The sequence below is a fragment of the Geotrypetes seraphini genome, chromosome 14 (assembly GCF_902459505.1).
Source record: "Geotrypetes seraphini chromosome 14, aGeoSer1.1, whole genome shotgun sequence".
Taxonomy (NCBI): domain Eukaryota; kingdom Metazoa; phylum Chordata; class Amphibia; order Gymnophiona; family Dermophiidae; genus Geotrypetes; species Geotrypetes seraphini.
In genome coordinates, this window is record NC_047097.1 from 54,493,113 (window position 1) to 54,514,764 (window position 21,652).

Here is a 21,652-nt window from a genome sequence, read left to right on the forward strand (position 1 = left end):
AGCAGGAAATTGTCCAATCCTTTCTTGAACCCCAGTACCGTACTCTGCCCTATTACGCTCTCTGGAAGCGCTTTCCAGGTGTCCACCACACGTTGGGTAAAGAGGAACTTCCTAGCATTCGTTTTGAATCTGTCCCCTTTCAACTTTTCCGAATGCCCTCTTGTTCTTTTATTTTTTTGAAAGTTTGAAGAATCTGTCCCTCTCTACTCTCTCTATGCCCTTCATGATCTTGTAAGTCTCTATCATATCCCCTCTAAGTCTCCTCTTCTCCAGGGAAAAAGAGACCCAGTTTCTCCAATCTTTCTCTATCTATCTCTCTCTCTTTCTCTCTCTCTCTATTTCTGTGTCTCTCCCTTTCTCTCTTTCTTTCTTTCCGTCTCTCTCTTTCTCCCTTTCTCTCTCTCTCTTTCTGTCCCTCTCTACTCTCTCTATGTCCTTCATGATCTTATAAGTCTCTATCATATATCCCCTCTAAGTCTCCTCTTCTCCAGGGAAAAGAGACCCAGTTTCTCCAATCTCTCAGCGCATGAAAGGTTTTCCATCCCTTTTATCAGACGTGTCGCTCTCCTCTGAACCCTCTCGAGTATCGCCATATCCTTCTTAAGGTACGGCGACCAATATTGGACGCAGTACTCCAGATGCGGATGCACCATCGCCCGATACAACGGCAGGATAACTTCTTTCATTCTGGTTGTGATACCCTTCTTGATTATACCTAGCATTCTATTCTCTCTCTTAGCGGCCGCTGCCCACTGTGCCGTCGGCTTCATTGTCATGTCCACCATTACCCCCAAGACCCTTTCTTGGGTACTCTCATTCAATAACATCCCTCCCATCGTATAGTTGTACCTCGGGTTTCTACTTCCCCAATAAATTATTCCCGATTATACCCAATTCTTTAAAAGCCTTTAGCACAGCGCTTAGCGACGCCTAGTGCCTAAGTGGGTGTTTTTATGGGTGGAGCATGACTTAGGTGCTACTAAGCGTGATCCTCCAAAAACTTAGCCAGCTGAAATGTAGGTCTTTATAACCCTCACCTACATTTACAACACCTATGTTTTTACATAGGCACCTAGGATCTTGATGGAAGATGTTTTAGATTCAGGTCTCAAAATGAAGCACTGACTCCTAATGGTAATCTTGCAGTACTACGACTAGGGGCTAGCTTTCCACATAAGGGCTGCACTGACCCCTTACTACTGCTAAGTGTCACTATTATGAGACCTGGATCCAAAGGGGCAGGGGCAGAAAGGGAACCACTCCATCCCCATCATACTAGACACCAAAGATCACCTCCAGATAAGTCCCAGGGGTGTTTAAAAGTTTAGGGTGGTGATGGGGCGGGTGGGAGAATCAGAATGAGGTGATTTCAATGGGGGGAAGGGTCACAACTGCGAGGGTTTGCAATGAAGAAGGGGTTTTCTTGGGGGGGGGGGAACAGAAAAGAAATTGTAAAATCAGATTGGGACCTAGAATTTATGTGGATACCTATTGATGTTCATTGCCAAAACCCACATAGCCTGTCCTGTTTTTACGTACTAGTCCATGGCCACTTAAGGGCTGAATATCAGCTTAAGTAGCTATGTGTTAGCCTGCTGGAAAATACCAAGAACCAGATATTCCAAGCCGATGCCTGCCTAGGTCATGCCTTTGAATATCTGGGAATAATTCCGTCAGCGGTGAGCAAAATGCACACTGATGCTGATTGAATATTGGACCCTACGAATATAAATTTAGGCTTGCCATTCATTGGCCTTAACTTATGAGAATAATTTAAGAGCCTTGTGCTTAAAATCAGCACTAAGCTCAACTTTTTTTTCACCTGCCTTGCTGCCACTCACTTTTCATGTTCCAAAATTTAAGAGTTTAGTGACATTATGAGTATGAATTTATGAGCAGAGGCCTAATAAATTTTCAGTGAGGCCAATTTAGGAGCATAACTCCAACAGTTAAGAGCATAAATCCTCTATTTTTAGCCTCTTTAGCTATCCACACAGCTATTCCGCTGTTTGGATTCAGCCTTACCAGATTTATCTCCCCATAGCTTTTGTTTGGCAGATGTGCCTGAATGTCTTGCCAGGAACTGATTTAAGACGAACCCTTCGCTGTGGAATAAAGAACCATCCACTTTTTCTTTTAAATGTAGCTTAAAAGCTCTTTTTTTTTTCCAGGAGTGTTTTTTTTGGTTGTACCTTGCTTAATTCGAGGCTTGATTTTGGCTGGAGCACAGATAACAGATGATTTTTTAATGTACTCATGGTTCTGCTTATTTTATCCGATTGTAATTTCTTTTTCCTTACATAATTATATTGTAAACCGCTCAGTTGGCACTGTCAATGTGCAGTATATCAACTGAAAAATAAACTTGGAAACTTGGAAAGTCTTTTGCTTTGTGGATTACAGGCTCGTGCCTACTGCATTCTATAACCCTGATCTACCTTGGCAGCAGCTAACCCTGTCTAATCCCCTCCAGGTACAGCGGTTTATACTTGATACTGAATCCCAGATTTCTTCTGCAGCCAAATTTAGCTTTTTTTTCATCTGAGACCTCTTCCTCTCTGTCCCCCCCCCCCCTCTCGCTCCTTCCCCACCGCATGTGCACATTCAATTACTCTCTTCCTCCCCCCCCCCAAGTACCTCTAGCTCTTCAGGGCGTGATCAGCAGCTCTAACCTGCTCCTTCTGCTCGGCGCTTCCCTCTGACATCACAAGTTAGAGATGCTGCTCACGCCAGGGAAGCTAAACAGGAAGGGAAGCGCACACGGCGGGGTGGGGACAGGGAAGGGGCGGGGCGCATAGAAGAGGGTGTCACCACCCTTTGTGTCTCCCACCCTCGCTACGCCACTGCCTGAGGCTAAAATTTAGACATAATCATTTACACCAATGAAAACCTGGTGTAAATTACATTACATTAGTGATTTCTATTCCGCTTGTACCTTGCTGTTCAAAGCGGATTACATTGGAAGAGAGCTGGACATTTCCAGGAGGTTGCATTACATTGGAAAATGGCTGGTACAGGGTACAAACTGAGGATTCATATTATATTACATTGGAAAGATTTCAGGTTACATTACAAATATAATTCAGATTAGCATTACGTTGGGGACAATTTCGGGTTGCGTTACATTAATGAATATCCGGCTTCCTTATATTGGTAGATATCTGGAGATATTAGGATACTGGTTGATTACTTGGGTATACGGTACTTTTTGGGACGCTGAGGAAGTGAGGAAGAAAAAAGAATAAAGATGGGATGGGAAAGAGGGGGAGATTAAGTTGATTGAATATACTTTTTGAATAGAAGTGTTTTGATTTCTTTTCGGAATGCTTTTAGGTCTGATGTAGTGGTTAATAGTTTGGAGATGGAGGGATCAAGTTTTGCTGCTTGCGTTGCAAGGAGATTATCATATAGCTTTTTGCGATGAGTGCCCGCACCTAACTGCTGCACAGACCGGGATATTCTATAGCAGCGCCTAATTTATAGGAAAGTCCATGGCTCACCCATGTCCCTCTCGTGGCCACATCTCCTTTTCAGAATTTATGTGAATCACTTTATAGAATATGCTTAGAAAGTTCTGCATGTGAATTCCAATTAGCGCCAATAATTGCTTGGTAGCGGCCAATTATCAGTGCTGACTGGCTCATTAAACAATTAAATTCTGCGCGCAATGTGGCCATACCGCCAAATTTGCATGTGTAGTCTCTATATATAGAATCCGGGGGTGAGTGACTTTGGTGCGTACTTTATAGAATAGTAGGTATAAGTCCTCACGCCCAACATTCGGCACCCAGTTCTATTCTATAAAGAGCGCTAATCCTGAAGTGCGCTTTACAAAATAGCATAGGGCGCCATTGACTGAATTTGACCTAAGTAGGGTTACCCTAGGGCTCCAGAAAAAGGAGGACGGATTGCAGTGTCGTAGCGTATGTGAGAGGCACTTGGGGCGGTAGAGCCCCTCCCCTGCCCTCTTCTCCGCCCCCCTCCCACCTCCACATGATCCTTCCCCACCCCCTCCTGCTGCGCATGTGCCGCTTCCTTTTCCCCGTACCTCTGGAACATTCCTGGCGTGAGCAGCAACACCCACGCTGCTGTCGCGCCAGCGTTGGCTCTTCCTCTGACGTCACTTCTTATGTTATAAGAGAAGGGAATAAAGTGCGCTTATCTTCTCAAACAATCACTCCTTCTTCTCTGAAGACGCCGAAGCGGTAATCGGTGCTGTCACTAAACATATTTTTAAATATTTTCCGTGAACTCCGTGCATATACTACGGTGCTGCCAAAGTTCCAACTAGGATCCCGGTTTCGCCTCAAAAAGGCTTCTTTAGGGGTGAACTAAAAAAATAATAACATGAGTTAAAGAAACTAAAATCAACAAATGAAACATTAAAATTCAAATATAATCTTCTTACATTTTCTTATGGGGCACGCAGTGTGGACGCCACCACCCTGCTTTCAGTAACCGTCACACAGACGGCAGAGTCTCATTGGTGCATTTGCGCTTATCACATTCTCCTATTTTTATACATTGTCATACACACATCCTACACTCCCATTTTTTTCCATTGATGTGCGTCATGCGTAAATCTTATGCGCAGTAGCTCTGCGCAACTCAATGATCTATATAAACTTTTAACTAAGAGTATCGCTAGCACCCAATTTAGTAGACGTTTGAGATTTACTAACCTGTCGCAAACTTGTCCATTCCACCTCTCTATTCAGCCCTTATGGGATCACGCTGTTCCACTGGAATATAAATCTCTGTTCGCAGCATAATAGCCTAAGGCCAACATTACCCCCTTTTAGTAGGCACCAAGTTATAGGATGAGAGAATAAATGTTTGGGCCAGCCAATAGGAGTAGCAGACGCTCTCGCCCAATATTTGTCCTTACATATGCTCAGGCGTAGGTTAATATAGCCACAATCTCCTTGCATTGACCTGTTCGGGACCCCTGAGGAAGACACTTAGGTCGAAACACGGACCGTGTTGGGTCCTCTTCAGTGTCTAAAGTTGTGGATTCTCGTTTCAAATAAAGTCGGCATCAGTCACATCAATCTCCACAGCCTTTTTTGTTTTGTCCTTGCATAGGCTACAATTTCAAGAGGATAAACCATGCGATCCCGTTCCTTGCACATATTAGATTGGAGTGTACATGAAAATCAGTGTTTTCTTTTTTTTTTTTTTTTGTCTCCCTGGTTGTTGAGTAAGTGTACAATGTTCACATCATTGATTTTAGGCAGGGATAAGGCATAATATTTTTCCCAGGCTTGTGGACTTGGCTAGCTCTGTGGGAAATGGCAGGAAACTGATTTGGGTTGCAGATTGTTTTTTGCCTTCACTGTCTTTCTTTTGCATTGTTAGTAATTGGAAACTGCTCTGATTAAATAACAAAGGGGGGGGGGGGGGTGTAGCAAAATTAAAACAGACATAAACATCTGGATTTAACACGTTTGTTATTACATATCCAGCTAGCTAGTACTTCCTGTTTGCCCCAAACTTGGGAGGTTACTAGGAATGGCTTGACATTTGCAAAAAACATAGCAAATGTCAACCGTGTATCTTATGTCATTACTGAAGAAAACAAGAGGAAAAACCACATATCCAGCCAGGACCCACATAAAGATATCTGTCCAGGTTCTAACATCTTCCCACTATTCCATTCTCTCCTCCCACCCTCTGGAACTTCCATACACTCCAGGATCCCTTCTCCCTCCTTCCTGGAAAAACCAGACCCCCCTCCCCCAGTATCATGCAGACCTATCTGCCCAATCTCCAGTTGTCTAGAGTTTATCATGGCTGTCCTTTCAAAATGGTTGCCCTCTAGCTGCAGCCTTGCGGTACTACTTGTTTATCATGTAATGCACTGTATATACACTTCTCCCTATGAATCCGTGGGTTTAGTACCCATGAATTCGGTTATTTGTGATTTTTGTGCCCCGGTCCTCCCCCTAGTTTTAAAAGGCTGAATCACTGCATCCTGGACCTCCCTGGACCTTACCTGGTGGTCTAGCGGTGAGGCAGAGCAGGAGCGAGCTTCCCACGCTCCTGCCCCGTGCAGAGCCGTCATCAAAAATGGCTGCCGTGAGTTCCTGTGGTCTCACATGACTACAACAGCTGCACGCGGCAGGAGCATTAGGAAGATTGCTCCCGCCCCGCATCACCGCTAGATTACCAGGTAAGGTCTGGGGGAGGTCCAGGACGCAGGAGGGAGGCGGGGGTGGGTCAGAGTCGGCCCTAAAAGTTATCCGTGATTTTCCATATTCGTGGGCCAGCTCTGCCCCTAACCCTCGTGGATTCGTAGGGAGAACTGTATAAACAATGCTTACTCCCAGGTATCTTAGGAACTATGTGAGCGTCAGGAGCAGCGCAGGCCATTCAGCACAGCTCCCCACGCTAGAAAACTGCTAGCACAGTTGAATAGAAGAGGCTCTTAGTGTTCTGCCATATGTTCCGCTTCCAAAGTTGCGTTCTGTGGATCGCATTGATTTGTATATTCCATCGGTTAAGCAATTGCAGTCAAAAGTGTCCAGGGCAAGCATGTGTTCCTCTATAGGACCACAAGCATGGACTGAGATTCCAGCAAATATACGTGAGCCAGGAAAATTTGTACAATTTAAAGAAATGATTGAAGAGGTTTCTATTTTGCGAGATGAAGTATGGAAACGGAGTCTTTTACGGTAATGTTTTATAACTGTGTATGTATTTACTGTGACCCGCTTTGTATATAGGGGGATGCAAATGAATAAACCATCACTAATAATAAAACCCTAAGCGCGCATGCGCACTCCTACCTGCGTGTTCCGTGATCCGTAGCTCCGTGGCCGGCAGAATGTTAGAGTGCGGCGCGTGCGCGTGGACGTTCGGGGCGCATGCGCACGTTCGGAGCTGACATCAGGGAGAGAAGGAGGCGGCGGCAGCGACCGAGCTACGGAGCTAGGGGAGGGAAGGCCACAGCCACTGCCACTCCCTGGTCGCACGGCCTTCTCCTCTGCCTCCACTCTCCCCTCTGGGTCAGAGCACCGTTGCAGCTCGCAGGAGCCGCGCTCTCTGCCCGCCTGGCGGTGAACCAACACCCTAGAGAGAGAGAGAGAAAGAGACAGAAAGACAGACAGACACACAGACAGCGGCCAAGGAGAGAGAGAGAGAGAGAGACAGAAATAGAAAGACACACAGAAAGCGGCCAAGGAGAGACACAGAAAGAAAGAAAGACAGACAAGCAGCCAAGGAGAGAGAGACAGAAATAGAAAGACACACAGAAAGCGGCCAAGGAGAGACACAGAAAGAAAGAAAGACAGACAAGCGGCCAAGGAGAGAGAGAGAGAGAGACAGAAATAGAAAGACACACAGAAAGCGGCCAAGGAGAGACACAGAAAGAAAGAAAGACAGACAAGCGGCCAAGGAGAGAGAGAGAGAGAGACAGAAATAGAAAGACACACAGAAAGCGGCCAAGGAGAGACACAAAAAGAAAGAAAGACAGACAAGTGGCCAAAGAGAGAGAGAGAGAGACAGAAAGAAAGACAGACAGACACATCTATTCTATCACCCGTTAATATAACGGGCTTAAAGATTAATAAACTATAAAGCCAGGAAAAATGTTGTGCATGCAGTTGCCAGCTTTGTGCACTCCCTTTCTGACCCTTGTGTGCACACATGCACATGCACAGCTTAGAGCAGGGGTTCTTAACCTGGGGGTCCTTGTACTCTACCCTTGAACTCACGGGGTTCCTGAGGGTCAGATAAAAATTAACATTTGTATTCACTATACAGCCCGGTACTGTTGATTTTTCTCGCAGATAGCGAGAGAGTAGATGTGGTAGCAGTAACGGTAGCAGAAGTAGATCTGTTTTAATTTGCACAAGAGGATTGCATTTCATAATTATAATGAGTGGCCATTACTTTTTGCATAAAAAACAGGAGTGGTTTTTTTTTTTTTTTAGATTGTTTACTTTTAAAGTTTAATAATACTTTGGGCTCCTTTTACGAAGCTGCGTTAGCGGTTTTAGCGCCCGCGGCATTTTAGCGTGTGCTAAACCCGCGCTACACGGCTAGAACTAACGCCAGCTCAATGCTGGCGTGAAGGTCTAGCGCGGGCGGCAATTTAGCGCGCGCTATTCCGCGCGTTAAAGCCCTAACAAAGGAGCTCTTTGTGTATGTCATATATGTATGAGACAATCAGATCTCAATAAAAATTCATAGTAGCATAGTAGATGATGGCAGATAAAGACCCGAATGGTCCATCCAGTCTGCCCAACCTGATACAATTTAAATTTTTTATTTTTTTCTTCTTAGCTATTTCTGGGCAAGAATCCAAAGCTTTACCCGGTACTGTGCTTGGGTTCCAACTGCCGAAATCTCTGTTAAGACTTACTCCAGCCCATCTACACCCTCCCAGCCATTGAAGCCCTCCCCAGCCCATCCTCCACCAAATGGCCATATACAGGCACAGACCGTGCAAGTCTGCCCAGTAACTGGCCTAGTTCAATATTTAATATTATTTTCTGATTCTAAATCCTCTGTGTTCATCCCACGCTTCTTTGAACTCAGTCACAGTTCATTGCTTGCAAAGTTGTGTTTATATGAATATTTCTGGGGAAGGAGTCCATTGCTTTTGTCAGATTCTTAAAGGAGCCCGTGACGCAAAAAAAAGGTTAAGAATCACTGGCTTAGAGGGAACACTAGTGGTTTCAGTAGCACATAAAATTGTGCACAGAAGCTGCCCATCGGCTCCAGAATTTTTTTTTAAGAAGGGGCTTACCAGTATATGGTCTCAAAAGCTCACTGGTCTTTTTTGTTGGTCTGACATAAGGTATCAGAATCTAAAGCATCTTGGACATTTTTTTTTTTTCTGAACAAATATAATTACTACTGTAGAATCCTGCACTAGAAAGTCTTAAAGGACAGATTGTATCATAAAGAATTATAGCCAGGACATCTGTGTTTATAGTGGCTAACAGTAAATCTGGCCCTGAAGAAAGCATGGCATATGGACTGGCTGCTAAATTTGCAGCAGCAGTAAAATTTCAGAGAAACAACAGAGAGCTTTTAAATATGAGCAATGTAAATACACTCACTGAAAAATGTAGAGAATTTCACATTTTTTTTTTAATCGGATGCTCATATTCTTTTTTAAGATCAAGCCATGGCCAAGAAGGGACTGTCAGTTCATAGCTCAGGCAATACATCAATAGCAGAGTTATGCATTTACACAAAAATTGAGAAAATTAAAGAATCATGGGATAGGAGGATGAAGAATTGGTTATCGGACAGAAAACAAAGGATAGAGTTAACCGGCCATTTTTCTCAGTGGAGTAGGGTAAATAGTGGTGTGTCACAGGGATCTGTACTGGGACTGGTGCTATTTAACTTATTTATAAATGATCTGGAAATTGGAACTACCCGAGTGAGGTGATTAAATTTACATATGACACTAAACTGTTCAAAGTTGTTAAAATGCATGCAGACTGTGAAAAACTGCAGGAAGACCTTAGGGATTGGAAGACTGGGTGTCCAAATGGCAGATGAAATTTAATGTGAACAAGTGCAAAGTGATGCACATTGGGAAGAATAATCCAAATCATAGTTACTGGATGCTAATGTCCACCTTGGGGGTCAGCGCTCAAGGAAAAGATCTGGGTGTCATTGTGGACAATACGCTAAAACCTTCCGCCCAAGGTGTGGCAGCAGCCGAGAAAGCAAGCAAGGTGCTAGGAATTATTAGAAAAGGGATGGTAAACAAGACTAAGAATGTTATAATGCCTCTGTATCACTCAATGGTGCAACCATTTCTGGTCTCCTTATCTCAAGATAGATATAGCGGCACCAGAAAAGGTTCAAAGAAGAGCAGCCAGGATGGTAAAGGGGATGGAACTCCTCACATATGAGGAGAGACTAAAGAGGTTAGGGCTCATCAGCTTGGAAAAGAGACGGCTGAGGGGAGATAGGATCGATGTCTACAAAATCCTGAGTGGTGTAGAACGGGTACAAGTGGATTGATGTTTTTTACAGCATCAAGATTTACAAAGACTAGGGGACACTCGATGAAGTTACAGAGGAATACTTTTTAAAACCAAAAGGAGGAAATATTTTTTCACTCAGAGAATAGTTAAGCTCTGGAACGCGTTGCCGGAGGATTTGGTAAGAGCAGTTAATGTAGCTGGTTTTAAAAAAGGTTTGGACAAGTTCCTGGAGGAAAAGTTCATAAACTGCTATTGAGACAGACATGGGAGAAGCCACTGCTTGCCCTGGAATGCTGCTAACTATTTGGGTTTGTCATACAAACTTGTGACTAGGATTGGTCCTCTGAGCTAGATGGACCATTGGTCTGATCCAGTAAGTTTATTCTTATGTTCTTATGTTCATTTCATTTCTGGTTCATTTTCAGACCTTTTGCCAATGTTTACACTTTTTTCCATTTGTTTCAACATTTGTAATATTATAAATGTTGAACGCGTGTTGGGATTTTTTTTTTAATGTGCAGAAATCAACTTTATGGGCATTCCCCCTCATTCTGTAACTTGGTGCTGACTCGAGTCGTGCTGAGCGTGATTCTGTCGGCCAAGTCTCTTCCCTGAAGAAGCCCTTTCTGGAAACGTCAATCGCTCCTCCTAAACTTACTTGCTCCACTTCATCACTTCATCATGCTTCTATTCTTTTCTCTCCTCTCTTCTACCTTCCAAAGTATTTAGATCAATGCTGTCTTGTTAAAATGTTTATTTTATTTTTATTTTTCCTCTAACTCTACTTTTCACTTCTCTATTACCCTCCAGGTACTTTAGTTAGATTGTGAGCCTTCGGGACAGTAAGGGAATTTTTCAAGTACCTTTCTTATTTCTAATCTTAATGTATATTTTCTGTAAACCGCTTAGAACCTAACGGATGTAGCGGTATATAAGAAATAAATTACATTACATTAAAAAATTACATTACATTACATTCTACAAAGTGTGTGTACCTTTCATAGACTCGCACTAAGGGGCTGATTCTACAAACGAGCATCCTACTGCTGTCTGGCAGCCAATTGGATTGGATTGGATGTGTGTGTGTAAGGGGGGTGTTGAGGTGGGTATCCCTCCTGCTGATTGGATTTGTGTGTATGTATGGGGGGGGAGGGGGGTCAGGCAGGAGGTTGTGGACATCCCTTCTTCTGATCTCAGTGGTGGGTGTCGAGGGGGGTCCTCTGCCACATCCGGCTCAACTGATTGCGACAGGGGTATTTTCCCTCCAATCAGCTGAGCCAGCAGGACTCCCCAAAGCCACAGTTTAGGGGAGTCCTGCCTGCTCAACTGATCGGGGATTCCTAAGCTGCCTATCTTTGCGATCGGGCAGGCGCAATTCTCTAACCAGCACCAGTTGACATCTAAGTTGAAAATGTCCAAATGCAGACCATTTGGATGTGGGAGGGGCAATCATCCTGATGGACTGGCCACACAGACATGCCATCAGAGAGGTGGGACATCTTAGAGGGCACTACTGTGAACTTCACATGCAGGGTACCAGAAGCATATCTCACCAAAACCCCCTTATAATTTATGGTGAGCCCCTGAAAACTCCCCCCAAACCTAATAGACCTACCTGTTTACCACCCCAGTAGCCCTGATGGCTATGGGTGGCACCTATATGGCAATAGGGGAAGGTTTTGGTGGCCTCACACTTTCTACCTTAAATGTAGTGGTTAGAGTGGCTTATGGGTCTGGCTCCTCCTCTCTATGTTTCACTAGCCCACCCACCAGGTTACTTAAGACTCCTGTGTGAAGCTCTACTAGGGTTTCCCATACCAAGTGTTGCTGCTCTAGAGACAGGTATGTACTGTTTCATTCAGATCTTTGGGGAATAGGAGGGGATTATTGACTACTGGGGGAATGTGTGGGGTCATTGCTTGGGTTTTGGCCAGGTACTAGTGACCTGGATTGCCACCGTGAGAACGGGCTACTGGGCTTGATGGACCATTGGTCTGACCTAGTAAGGCTATTCTTATGTTCTTAATCTCTCCAGTGGACATCTGGTAAGTTTGGGTACTTTTTTGGCACTTAGATTCTTCTAAAATAGGTCTAGTCCAGGGATCTCAAAGTCCCTCCTTGAGGGCCGCAATCTAGTCGGGTTTTCAGGATTTCCCCAATGAATATGCATTGAAAGCAGTGCATGCACATAGATCTCATGCATATTTATTGGGGAAATCCTGAAAACCCGACTGGATTGCGGCCCTCAAGGAGGGACTCTGAGACACCTGATCTAGCCCAGAGGTGAGCAACTCCAGTCCTCAAGGGCCGCAATCCAGTTGGGTTTTCAGGATTTCCCCAATGAATATGCATTGAAAGCAGTGCATGCACATAGATCTCATACATATTTATTGGGGAAATCCTGAAAACACGACTGGATGGCGGCCCTCAAGGAGGGACTTTCCTCCTGGTCTAGTCCAAAACATCTAAGTTCTGACTAGGACGTCCTGGGAAAGCTTCGATTATCGCCAGAAGATGTCCAAGTCTAAACCGCCCAAAGCCCGCCTCCAAATGTACTCCCTGGATCTTTGGATGCACAGCAGGCAAAATGCCTCGCTAGACGTTCAGAAAGTCAGGTTCGAAAATTGGCACTTGGATGTTCCAGCAATTAGGATGTCCAAGCGCCGACTTATGATGATTATTGGATGTCTTTAGCTTTTTATTATGAGCGCCTTTGTAATTTACTTAAACTGATTTTGGTTCAGATTCAGGCATTTTATGCTCAAGAAAACTAGACAGCTTTGTAATTTTCCAATACAGGGTATTAGTTTCCCTTTTTTTTTTTTCTCTCTCTCTCTCTCTTTTATTACATTTTGAAATTTGTAAGGATTCTTTTTGGAGGCGAGGGTAGTGTTGGTACAGGTTTCTATTGGTTCTAATTATGAATGAAAATGGTGTAGGTCCTCTCACTTTTACCTCCATCAACTACGCTCAAGATTCAGATGTTGTTTTGATTTTAAAGTCAACTATTACAACTGGCCTCCGTAATCGGTAACAAGACATCAGCACCAGCCAACGAGATCAAGAACCAGCTGTTGCTAAATTGGCAGATAACAACAACAGACTAGTGTATCAATGAGGGGGTTTGTGGCAGGGTGGACCCCCAGAGCTGGTTCAAGGGCTGTGACCCTTCAGCCTTACGGCCTACCTTTAATTTTCAGGCCTCTGTTTGGCAGCCCCCACCCCCAACATTTATTTGAGAACAACAATCATGACCATCATACAAACACCCTATAAAAATGCAGGTTCAAATACATGCCAATGGTTCTTTGAGTCTGCATGAGTCAGGGGGTTATTGTTTCAGCCGTCCCCTTTCGGCGACTCATTTAGATTTGCCTCACACTTTTAATAGTGGCGGCAGCAGATGCTCAAGGGGACTTACTTTCAGGTATAGTGGTATTTTCCCATGCCCAAAAGCAATGGAGGTTAAGTGACTTGCAGTGGCGTAGTAACCCCCCACCACCATTACAGCTGCAACATAAATCTTACTTTGGCTGGCAATAATGCCCGATCCCCAGCAGTGGACAAGATCTGCTACCCAAGCTGCCCTTTCCAGCCTCTGATGTCTGCACTCTTTACACCAGTGATGTAATCAGACAGCCAGTTTTAGGTGGACTACAGTAGAGCTCAAAGTGGTCTGGCATCTCTCTCCCCCCCCCCCCCCAATCCTGTGCAGCAGTCTCTCTTTTCCTCTTTTCCCACCCTCCCAGCCTGTGTAGCCTCTCTCTCTCTCCCTTTCCACCCCCAGCCCATGCAGTAGCCTCTCTCTTTTCCTCCCTTCCTTCCTACTCCCCAGCCTGTGCAGCAGCCTCTCTCTTTCCTTCCCTTACCACTCTTCTAGCCTGTGCAGCCTCTTTCCCTCCCTTCGGACCCCTCCCCCCACAGCCTGTACAGCAGGCTTTCTCTTTCCCTCCCATCCTACTTCCCAGCCTGTGCAGCAACCTCTCTCTTTCCTTCCCTTACCACTCTTCTAGCCTGTGCAGCCTCTTTCCCTCCCTTCGGACCCCTCCCCCCACAGCCTGTACAGCAGGCTTTCTCTTCCCCTCCCTTCCTACTTCCCAGCCTGTGCAGCAGCCTCTCTCTTTCCTTCCCTTACCACTCTTCTAGCCTGTGCAGCCTCTTTCCCTCCCTTCGGACCCCTCCCCCCACAGCCTGTACAGCAGGCTTTCTCTTTCCCTCCCTTCCTACTTCCCAGCCTGTACATCATTTCTTCAGCTCATCAGCAGCAATTTCTGCACGCTACCAGCAGCTGACCCAGAAGCTTTCCCTCTGACCCAAAGCTCATTGAAGGGAAGGCTTTGGGGTCAGACAACAGCAGCATGTACGAACTGCTGCCAGTAGCCTGTGGCTGTTGAGTAGCTGGGCCTATCTCAAACAATCAAAGATGCACTCACCTGCTAAGAAAAGCTACTTTACCTCCATGTCCACGAAGTCTATATTTTAAGTCTGTATGTTTGTCCACACTGTAAATGCTGACATCTAAACCCCTTTGTCTATACGGTAAATGCTGTAAACTCTGTATTTCTCACTAAAGTTTGTCCTACCCATACTATGAATGTACTCTGGTAACCTGTTCTGGGCTCTTTTGGAAGGACGGGCTAAATAAATGAATGAATAAATAAATAAATAAACAGGGTGGGCCAGGCCCACCCAATGGCTATGCCCATATGATCATGCATGATCAGTTCGTACATGAAACATAGAAACATAGAAAATGACGGCAGAAAAGGGCCACGGCCCACCAAGTCTGCCCTCCCCAATGACCCACCCCCCCTAATTTCTTCCATGAAGAGATCCCACATACTTATCCCATGAGCATGCGTGAAGAGCATAGACATCAGCAGCTGGAAAGGAAGCTGCTACCTTCTTCCTGCTGAGGCAGTTCAGATAGTGTGATCTCATCTGCAGGAGGGGACGGGGCATCCTCACCAGCCATTTGATATCTATGCCAGTTATGGAGGGGGCCTGAATCAAAAGTGAAGTGGAGGGGCCAAGTCGGGCCTCCAAAGCTCTCCTGTGGGTAAGTCATAAGAACATAAGAATTGCCACTGCTGAGTCAGACCAGTGATCCATCATGCCCATCAGTCCGCTCACGCGGCGGCCCTCTGGTCCAAGACCAGCACCCTAACTGAGACTAGCTCCACCAGCGCATGTTCTTGTTCAGCAGAAACTTGTCTAACTTTGTCTTGAATCCTTGGAGGGTGTTTTCCCCTATAACAGCCTCTGGAAGAGCGTTCCAGCTTTCTACCACTCTCTGGGTGAAGAAGAACTTCCTACGTTTGTACGGAATCTATCCCCTTTCAACTTTAGAGAGTGCCTTCTTGTTCTCCCTACCTAGGAGAGGGTGAACAACCTGTCCTTATCTACTAAGTTGGTACCTTGAATGTTTCGATCATGTCCCCTCTCAATCTCCTCTGTTCAAGGGAGAAGAGGCCCAGTTTCTCTAATGTTTCGCTGTACGGCAGCTCCTCCAGCCCCTTAACCATCTTAGTCGCTCTTCTCTGGACCCTTTCGAGTAGTACCGTGTCTTTCTTCATGTACGGAGACCAGTGCTGGACGCAGTACTCCAGGTGAGGGCGTACCATGGCCCGGTACAGCGGCATGATAACCTTCTCTGATCTGTTCGTGATCCCCTTCTTTATCATTCCTAGCATTCTGTTTGCCCTTTTTGCTGCCGCCGCACATTGTATGGACGGCTTCATCAACCTGTCGATCAGAACTCCCAAGTCCCTTTCTTGGGAGGTCTCTCCAAGTACCGCCCCGGACATCCTGTATTCGTGCATAAGATTTTTGTTACCGACATGCATCACTTTACACTTATCCACGTTGAACCTCATCTGCCATGTCGATGCCCATTCCTCGAGCTTGATTATGTCACGTTGCAGATCTTCGCAATCCCCCTGCGTCTTTACTACTCTGAATAACTTCGTATCATCCGCAAATTTAATCATGTCATGGATGTATAACCTCATACAGTTTTACGAAAACTCTCTTCCGCATCTAAAACATGTTTTGCATGCAGAAAATGCTTTATAAATTATCCCACCCAAAGGGTTGAAATAAGACGCTTGAAACTTGTTAGTAGCAGCATCAAATGTCAAGCCCTTGTCTCTGTTAAAATGGAAAGATTCAGGACCTTCTTCTGAATATGTGATGAGTTTGTTGGCATCTTACATACATTAGCTGACCTCTTAGACTCTGAAATGAATTGCAGCATTTAATGACCGTTACTGATATTCATTCCTTGTGACACGTTCGTTAAGGAGTATTTCTATACTTTTATGCTGTATGGCTACATTGTATGTTGACAGGACTCGTGTATCCCAAAAACAAATGAAAAACAGACTGTGGAAAGGAATGATCTTGATGAGGCGTTTATTATGACAAAATAAAGGCACAAGTACAAAAAGAATAATGTCCACTTAATGAATAACCGACGTGTGGTGTAATAAGGACCCTACACGGTCCGTGTTTCGGCAAAAAGCCTTCATCAGGGCTCCTAGGGGGTAAAAATGTGAAATATAAGATTAAGGGCCTGTTTCACAAAGCCACGCTAGCGGCTGCAGCGCGGTAATGGCCCTGAAGCCCATAGAGATTTAAAGGGCTTCGAGGCTGTTGCCGCGCGGTTGTGTATAACAGGCCCCAAATGTAAAGATGTGATGGTAGCTAAAATAGTGACCAGTCCCATGGGTGCAAAATAGAAATAAATGGAGTGAATGGAGAAGGATTCTGTGAAGGAGTACCTGAGGGATTAATTGCGAAAAAAGTGTGAGGAGCACGGAGGCTAAGAAAGCATAGTGAAGAGAAAAGTCCAAAAGCCAATCTAAGACCATACTGACGGAAATGGTGAAGGCATCCCAAAAAAAACAAACAAACACAATCGTGTGTAAGTGACATCTAGACGAGAAAACATAAGGAGCGGGTGACATCTGAAAAGGATCGTACATACCAGGACTTGTGTGTCATAATCCAAGAAAAGGGACCAAGTCTTAGAAACTGAATTGTTCAACTGGCTAAGTAATCAAGAAGATGCTGTCATCTTGAAGCTGGTACATTGGATCACTTATTGTTTTTTTTTGTCCTCTAATGCAAAATTTTTGGAAATCTATTTGGAGTCAAATTAATAATTTACTTGAAAATCCAGTAGCGCTTTCATATGACACGATATTATTTGGTACATCAATGAGGAAAAAGGGTCAAATATCCCTATTACTTATCATGACAGGAGTTGCCATTCAACAAATTACTAAAAACTGGAAAAATTATGATAGATTAAGTTATAATTTCTGGTGGAATTCATTGTGTCATATTTTTTTTAAATGGATAAAATATTAGCTATTCAACAGGGACGGTATAAAAAATTTATTGAAGTTTGGGAGCCATTAACAAATTATTGTAAAGATTGATTATAGTTAATATATTTATAGGTTTCCCTTTTATTAATCGAAGTATAGGGTGGGGGGTGGAAGGGTTCAATTTCAAATTATCTGAAACTATACTGATATATGGGAGGGAGGGATAAATTATATTAATAAATGTATGATTAAAAAGTGATATTAAAGTGGATATGATTGTATTATAACTTGCTTGTTGAAAGTTTAAAAATGAATAAAGAATTTTAAAAAAACAACAACAAATGTAACAAACCACACCATTCTATCATTTTGTTTGCCCTAGATAAACCCGACTGACATGGTTGCCTCGTTTCTCAAATAAGCGCGCACTAACCCCCTCTTTTACTAAGGTGCGCTAACCAATGAGCGCACGCTAGACGCTAACGCGTCCATAGACCAACATGCACGTGTTAGCGTTTAGCGTGCACTAAATCGATTAGCGCACCTTAGCAAAAGAGGGCCTAAGACTTGGCACCTTTCCTTAGATTGCGACACACATGTTTTTGTTGTTGTTTTCTCTCTGTTTTTATTTCATCGGGCACAGCCCTCATTTTCATTATTTATCAGGAGGGATTCTGCCTGTTTATTGTCACAGTAGTATTTTAGTCTGTTACATTAACGGGTGCTAGAATATATGTCTGTGTGTCTTTATTTCTGTCTCTCTCTCCCTCCCGCTGTCTGTCTCTCTCCCTGGCCCCCTTTGTCTGTCTGTCTTTCTGTGTCTTTCCCTGCCCCTGTGTCTTTCTTCTTTTCTTTCTATCTATCTGTCTCCCTGCCTACTATGCAGCAGCATTTCTCTCCCACCACTTCCCTGTGCAGCAGCCATAGCAGCATTCCCTCCCCCTCCATTCCCCCCCCAACACTTCCCTGTGCAGCAGCAGCATTTCCCCTACCCCCCCCTTTCCCTTCCCGTTGTCTGGCTGGCTCCCGTAGTCCCTTACTGCCCCCCCCCCTTCACTTCCCGCGGTCCTGACAAACCTTCCGATTCCAGCAGCGTCTGCAGCACTCTACACACTGCTGCTTCGGGGCCTTCTACTGCCCAGCAAATCGGGGCAGTAGAAGGCCCTGAAGCAGCGTGTGTAGAGTGCTGCAGACGCTGCTTGAATCGGAAGGTTTCAGGACCCACAGCCATTGCCGGACCCGATGCGAGCTCTGGGGGGTTTTGGGGTTTTTTTACGTGGGCCCAGCCGGAGCAGGAGGAGAAGCCTGGGAGGCAGGAATTAAAGTCCGTTGGGGGAAGGGAAGGAGGGAGGAGAGCACTGCAAAACAATAAAATAACTTTACAGTATATGTCAAAGAAAAGCCTTTTCATGGTGCACCCTCACGTCTTCCTCCTCTTCATGTCATATGAAATGAGTTGCAGAAAAATACTTGAATATTCCTAGTGGAGACACTTCGTATTTCGTCACCTTGAGATTTATGAGTGATTCTTAGTAAAGTCAATGGGGGGGAATTATCTTCTCAGAGCCCAAAAAATGTAAATGATCTTGAATACATTTAATTTATTGAATGCCTTCTTCCAGTTCAGGGGTGTCAAAGTCCCTCCTCGAGGGCCGCAATCCAGTCGGGTTTTCAATATTTCCCCAATGAATATGCATGAGATTAGCATACAATGAAAGCAGTGCATGCAAATAGATCTCATGCATATTCATTGGGGAAATCCTGAAAACCCGACTGGATTACGGCCCTCGAGGAGGGACTTTGACACCCCTGCTCTATTTGAAATAGAATGAACAAGTCTTAGCAGTAGCTTGTTTTATTTTTTTAAAGTTACTGTCTGATATGATTTCATGCCTCCATGCCACTTTTTGAATTGTCAGTCCTTGTAAGTCGGGAGTGTCAAAGTCCCTCCTCGAGGCTATGGAGAAGCCAGCGGGTGGGCAAGTTGCTGAGTGTGAGCTAGAGGTACCAGACCCGAGGGGTAATAAGTGCTGGGGAGCCCCCATCTCACTCCTCCCACCCAGTGCCCACAGAGTCCTAGCTACGCCACTGGAGGGAGGGTGATGTCCTGTAGAAAAAGGGAAGCAGGTGAATGGTGTAATGTCCAGGTCAACCAACTCATTTCAGGAGGGAGGAAGATGGGGGCTTGTTTTGGCAGTGTTAAATCACCCTCGACTCCCATGATTCTACAGTCTCAGCTACAGTAACTTCTGCACAAAGGCCGTGTTCTGTGGCAAATATCATGGGCACAGAATTATAGGGCTGTCATAAACAAGACAGACGGATTAAAGCGAAAGGTCAAGTCTCAATTAAGAGAGAAATGAATGAAGATAATCCCCCTATTACTTGTATATCACGTGGACTTGTATGAAGAAGCAGTGCACTAGAATTTATTATAGAGGTGGTACTTTCCTTCTCCAGATAATTTCAGTGGAAACTTGGCCTAATAATGTGAACAGGTGTGAGGGAAAGAAGAGAGAGATGATGCACTGCTGGACCCCAGGTGCAATGAAGAGAAAGTAATATGGGAAAGGTCTCGAAGGAAGGGAGTGAAAAGGCTTGTATGAATGACCTCCAATGGGATGGAAATGGAAATAAATTTGATTTATGCATGTGTTTCTTGTAATTGTAGCTGTTTGGACTTAATATAGGTACCTGTGTCCTGTACTGGACAAGTCACTTAATCCTCCACTGCTCCAGGTACATTAGATACCATGCTTCCCCGAAAAATAAGACACTCATATTAATTTTGGGCCCCAAAAACCAACTAGGTCTTATTTTCGTGGAAACAATGCCCAATCACAAACCCACATCTTTCTATCCCCCCCCCACTGCGCAGCCGAACCCCCGCCAACCCTTCCAGCTTTCCCTTCCCACGCCGACCGACAAACCATTACTTTCTTCCAAACGGCAGCATCGCGGCAGCAATCTAAATGGGCTGCTTCGGGCCTTCTACTGCCGGGGCATTGTTGTTCTGTGCTTCTGATGACATCATCAGTGATGTGGCAGAGAAAAGCCCCGGCGGGAGAAGGCATGAAGCAGCGCATTTAGATTGCTGCCATGACGTTACTGTTTGGAATACGGTAATGGTATATCGGTTTTGTGGTTGGCGTGAGGAGGGAGAGATAGAAGGGTTGGCGGGGAGGGGGGGTGGGGGGGTGGGCAGCGCTGCTGCCTGCAAATCCAGTACTTCAACTAGGGCTTATTTTTAGGGTAGGGCTTATATTAAGACCTCCCTCCAAAATCATACTAGGGCTTATTTTCGGGGAAACACGGTAGACTGTGAGCCCACTGGGACAGATAGGGAAAATGCTTGAAGTATCTGATTGCAAACCACCTCACGTAGTTTTTCAATGACATTCCCTATGTGAGGGCAAGCGTTGTCATGAAAAATGAGTGGCCCAGCCAAGAGCAACTGAGGTTGGATTTGGTGCATTTTTCTGCGCATTTTTTGCATAAAATTATGATATTACACTGCTGTAACACTTCTTCCACATGGAACTTTGTCTGTGATGATGATGCCTTCATGATCATAAGCAAAAATCATCATTTGTTTGACTTTTGATTGAGCTTATCAAAATATTTTTGGCCGTGGGGAAGAAGGAACTCTCCACTCGTCATTGAAAAACTACACAAATATGGCTGGGAGGTGTTACCTCATGCTCCCTAGAGTCTAGACATAAGTCCACCAGACTTCGACCTTTTTCCAAAGTTGAAACAACCTATGTGTAGACATCGTTTTGCATCTCTGGAAGAGCTTTTTTCTGCCGGTACCCAAGCCATTCATCAACTGAACAAAACTGTGTCTTAAATGGAATAATGAAGCTTCCCGGATGTTGGGACTCGGTCATTGCAAAGCAGAGAAACTATATTGAAGGATTGTAAAGAAATACTTGAAAAGAAAAAATAAACCGTACATTAAAAAAAAAAAAAATAGTATGCATTATTTATGAAATGCTCCTCGTATATGAGCAAGTGAAAGAGTAGCTTCCTGGTTAGAGGAATGGACTAAGAATTAGAGGAGTGAGGGTTGAAATCTCACCACAATCCTATAATCAGTGGCTTAACCCTTTTGAGGAAAGAAAAACACCTACCATACCCTTGTGTAACCCACCTTAAGCTATAACTGAAGGTGTGAACAAAACACTTTCCCAATATAATCTGAGAATCACTGGAGCCAGATAAACAGACTTCCTTTCTATCATTCAGTAGGCAGTCATCCTAATGTAAAATTTTCCTTAGATCAGCAGTCTGTTATGGTATAAATATAGATCTGCTCACCAAGAATTGCTACCGGAGAAAGTGGTGAAATCAGTTAGCTTAGCG